This window comes from Penaeus vannamei, chromosome 8 (genome assembly GCF_042767895.1).
Source record: "Penaeus vannamei isolate JL-2024 chromosome 8, ASM4276789v1, whole genome shotgun sequence".
Taxonomy (NCBI): domain Eukaryota; kingdom Metazoa; phylum Arthropoda; class Malacostraca; order Decapoda; family Penaeidae; genus Penaeus; species Penaeus vannamei.
Genome location: NC_091556.1, coordinates 38,863,453 through 38,868,452, shown reverse-complemented (window position 1 = coordinate 38,868,452; position 5,000 = coordinate 38,863,453).

The window sequence follows — 5,000 nt, the reverse complement described above, 5'->3', positions numbered from 1 at the left end:
GGGAGGGAAAGAAGAGCTGACGACGGAAGAGGGAGGGGGCGCAGAAGAGAAGGGAAAGAAAGAGAAAGGGCAAAGGGAGGGGTCAGGGGAGGGGAAGGGGAGGGGTCAGGGGAGGGCGAGGGAGGGATGAGCCCCAGAAGTTAAATGGCACAGAGGGATATATGGTTATTAATTTCTCTGATCACCTTTCAGTTGCACTCCCTTTTTTTTATCCTCGCCGCCCGCCCCCCCTACCACAAAACACCCCTATTCACATCTGCCATAGGTGCTAAAATCCCTCCTTTGGTGACGGTGCAAAAGCCAAAATCTACGAGACCCTCCGATGACAAAACCATGAACGAAAAAGAACATCCCTCGAAGCCTTGTGCCAAAGGGCCGTAAAGACGATAATTGCCCGAGACGAATCACATCGTTCTCGCCTCGACCTCCCCCCCCCCCCATCCTTAAAAACCCTCCCGATAATAATAATAAAAAAGGAGGGGAGGGGGTAGGAAATCAGCAATGCAGGAGAGATGAGGAGAAGGAGGGGGAGAGAGAGAGGGGAGAAGGGGAGGAAGGGGAAGAGACGGTAGAAGGGAAGACGGGATAGAAGGAGAGGGGAAGGGAGAGGGAGGAGGAGAGGGAATAGGAACAGGAGTGGTAGACAGCCAGTAGAAGAGGGAGAAGGAGAGAGAGAGGGGGGCCGAGATGAGGGAGAGAGAGGATGCAGAGGGAAAGGGAAGGAGGGGAAGGAGGGGAGTGAGGAGAGGGGAAGGAGGGGAATGAGGGGGATGATGCGGGATTTAGCGCTGGATTCCGAGAGATTTCCTGGATGGCTTTGGGGCTTATGGGCGGCGCGTCACTGATCAAATAAAACATTCATAAGGCAAGTGTTGCGTGGGGCATGTGGTTGTCGGGGGGGGGGAGGAGAAGAAGGGAGGGAAGAGGGAGGAAGATGAAAGGGAAGGAGAAAGAGGGGGGGAGGAGGGAGGAAGAGGGAGGAGGGAGGAAGGGAAGGAAGAAGAAGTAAGAGGAGGATGAACAGCACCAACGAGAAGAGTAGGAAAAAGAATGAGGACGAGGAAGAGGAGAATAGGAGAATGGAGGAGAAGGGGGAGAATGGAAAACAAAATTCAAGAAAGAAAGAACAAACATCCAGAGAGAAAGACAAGCAAGACAAACAGCGACAAAGACACAGAGAGAGAAACCGAGAAAGGCACAAAAGAAACCAACATATACACACGCGCCTCAAATACATTCCCAAAGCATTGTGTTACCAGGGCGTGCGATCTGCAGAGGCCTTGTTAGGGCACTGAGAGCCAAGTGCACGAAGCAGGTGATGTCTCCATTCGTGTTGTTAAGAGTCGTCCCTGTTGCAAAAATAAATAGATAAATAAAGACGTTCGAAATAGATGAAGGTAAATACGAAATGATATGATAAACTTCGAATAAAACAAAGACAATTTAGAAAAGGAAGAAGGAGGAGAAGATAAAAAGAAGACGAAGAAGAGCAACAAGAACCTGTGTCTAATCCTGTAAGTCTATCCAGATATCGTATTTGGACAATTACATAATCCTGTCAATCCATTGCATATCCTCTTGCAATTGCATTACGCGACCATGAAATGAACTGTACCTGCCGCATTGCTTGCAAATTTACGAGATGCAAACACAGGTCGCCTCCGGGCAAGATTTTACGCTTTGTTATTTATGCTGTCACAGATGCCATGTTGCATGTTGCAGAAATTTCTTCAGTGTTTGTACTTCGTGGTTTGTGTCAGGATGTAAACAGAGGTTGATGTTTGAGGTAGATGTGGTTTATGGTGTCGGTTAGAGGGTTGCAGAGCAGGTAGGATTGTAGGTTTGTGGTAGAGTGAGGTAGGTTGCAATGTGTGGTAAGGTGTGGTAGTGATGTCGGTGGTATATATTTGCAAATTATTATTTTTTTCTCTCTCTCTCTTCTCTTCTTTTCTTTTCCCTTTCTTTTTCCTTCTGCAACCCCCCTTCCTCCTCCTTTATGGTCCCATCCCTCGTTTATCTCTCGCATCCCTCTCCTTTATTCTCTCTTTCATTTGTTCTCTCTTTGACCCTGTAACGTCCCCCTTCTTCCCGTCTCTTTCTTTCTTTCATTCATTCACCTTCTCCTTTCTCTTCCCCTTCCCATTTTCCAAAACTCTCTTCCTCTCCCTGTCCTCTCCCTCCCCTCCCTCAATCCCTTACCATCGTCTCCCTTTTCTATCCCCTCTCCTTCACTCCCCTCCCTCTCCCTCTCCCTCCCCCTCCTCTTCCCTTCTCCCCTCCCTTTCTCGCTTTCCCCGCTATGCCCATGTCCCTTCTTCGTCTCCCTTCCGTGTCCATGCGCGCTCTCTTCTCTTTCCTTTCCCTCTTCCACTCTCTATGTCCACTTCCCCTCTCTCTCCCCCTTCGTCTTCATGCCCTCCTCATTCTTCATTCTCCTCTTTTCCCTCCTCCCCTCCATCGTTATGCCCTGTCCCCCCCCTCTCCCTCAATCCCATCCCTCTTCTCCCTCTCCCTCCACCCTCCATGCCCTTTTCCCTCTCTCCCCACCCTTTCCCTCCTCCACCCTCTATGCCCTTTTGTCTCTCTCTTCCCCTTCCCCCTTTCCCTCCTCCACCCTCTATGCCCTTTTGTCTCTTCTCCCCCTTCCCCCTTTCCCTCCTCCACCCTCCACACCCTTTTCCCTCCTCCACCCTCCATGTCCTTTTCCCCCCTATCCCCCTCCCACATCTCTCCACCCTCCACCCTCCATGCCCTTTTCCCCTTCTCCTCACCTTTTCCCTCCTCCACCCTCCATATCCATTTCCCCCCTCTCCCCTCTCACCACTCCACGCCCTTTTCCCCCCTCTCCCCTCTCTCTCCCCGTCCACCCTCCATGCCCTTTCCCCCTCCCACCTCTCCCCTCTCCCCCCTCCACCCTCCATGCCCTTTTCCCCCTCTCTCCACTCTCTCCTTCCTTCCTCCATGCCCTTTTGCCCCCCTCTCTCCTTTCCCTCCTCCACCCTCCACGTCCTTTTCCCCCCTCTCCCCTCTCTCTCCCCTTCCACCTTTCACGCCCTTTTGCCCCCCTCTCCCCTTTCCCTCCTCCACCCTCCATGCCCTTTCCCCCCTCTCTCCCACCTCTCCCCTCTCCCCCCTCCACCCTCCATGCCCTTTCCCCCCTCTTCCCTCTCCCCCCTCCACCCTCCATGCCCTTTTCCCCCCTCTCCCCTCTCTCCCCCTCCCCCCCCTCCCTCCGTGTCCAAGGCAGCTCCCGAGGACACGGTTTTGCTGCGGCGTGACATTGATCAATCCCCGCTGGCAAGGGAACATCGCGTGACAAATTGCTGGAACGCAGATTGTAATGAGCGAATTTTCTTTTTTTTCATCTTTTTTTTCTTTTTTTTTTGTGTGGGGGGTTGGGGGGTTCGGGTGGGGTAGGGGTGAGGGGGTTTGGGGAGGGGGTTGGGATGAGGGGAGGGGGGAACGGGGGGAGGGAGGGGGATGCAATAGTCGCAGTGGGGGTAGAGGGGAGGGTGGAATGTGGAAGGGAAGAGGGGAAAGGAGGAGGTGGATAAAGTGGAACTGAAATAAAAGGCAATATAAAAGAGATAAAAAAAAAAAACGAAACTGAGGAAACGATACGAGAAGGAAAAAGAAAACGAGAAAAAGAGAGAATGAAATTTTGATACGACGAAAGAGGAATAGGGATAAAGGCGAAGAGAGAAAATTAGTGATGAATCGAAAGATAATTCTCTCCATTGATAATTACATCAGCAGTAATAAGCGTAACGACATGGCTCTTCTTATTATAGTGAAAGTAGTAGTTATAAGAGCGCCATTATATCTGCATTAGCTTAATGACGATAATTAATAGCTTTGACAGTGAATTCAGAATTGAAAGAAATAGAGGACAAGAAGATTAAAAAGAGAAATAAGGAGATAAGGACAGGAAGATTAAAAAGAGAAAGAAGGAGATAAGGACAGGAAGATTAAAAAGAGAAAGAACAAAAGGACAGGAGAATTAAAAAGAAAAAGAAAGAAATAAAGAAAGATGAAAAAGAGAAAGAAGATAGGAAGATTAAAAAGAGAAAGACGATGATAAGGGCAAGAAAATTAAGAAGAACTAGAAAATCATTAAGACAGAAAGATTAAGAAGAGAACGAAGAAGATAAGAAAGAAGATTAATAAGAATAAAAAAGAATGAATTAGCGTAGAAAGATACGTAAAGATAAAATATGTAATTAAGAGAAAATAAAAAAGGTAGTGGATCCACCAATCACCAATAATAAGAATAAAAAAGGAAGTGGATAAACAATAGATAATAAAACATGGAATAAAAAGATGAAGAACAAAATGCGAACAAAAGGAAATGTTATAATCCCAGAGTAAAGCAGAAGAACGGGAGGCGGATACAGATATTCTACGTCGAGTGTGACATCGAGTTCATACATTGATCGCTCTGTGTAATAAACCCGATGACGTTGATTCGGTTCATCTATATTAAGTTTTCCTAAAATAAGCTTGGATCCGTTTCTGCGTAATGTTTGTGCGGTTTGTCTCTTCTTTGTTCGTTTGTTTGTTTGTGTGTCGTTGTCTCTGGCTTGTTTCGCTCTCTCTCTTTCTTTCTTTCTTTCTTTCTTTCTTTCTTTCTTTCTTTCTCTCTCTCTCTCTCTCTCTCTCTCTCTCTCTCTCTCTCTCTCTCTCTCTCTCTCTCTCTCTCTCTCTCTCTCTCTCTCTCTCTCTCTCTCTCTCTCTCTCTCTCTCCTTCCTTCCTTCCCTTCCTCCTTCCCTCCTTCCCTCCCTCCTTCCCTCTCTCTTTTTTTCTCTCTCTCTCCCTCACTTCTTTCCTCCCTGGGTAAAAATGGGGAAGGTAAAAAAATGGGGAAGGATGAGGATAGGGATAGTAAAGACATTTAGGAATAGTGAATGTAGTGAATGTAGGGAAAAGAGATCAGTGGAAGAGGAGAAGAAATAAATAAAGAAAGAAAAGGCGATGATTGGCAGATGAAGAAGGGAAAAAA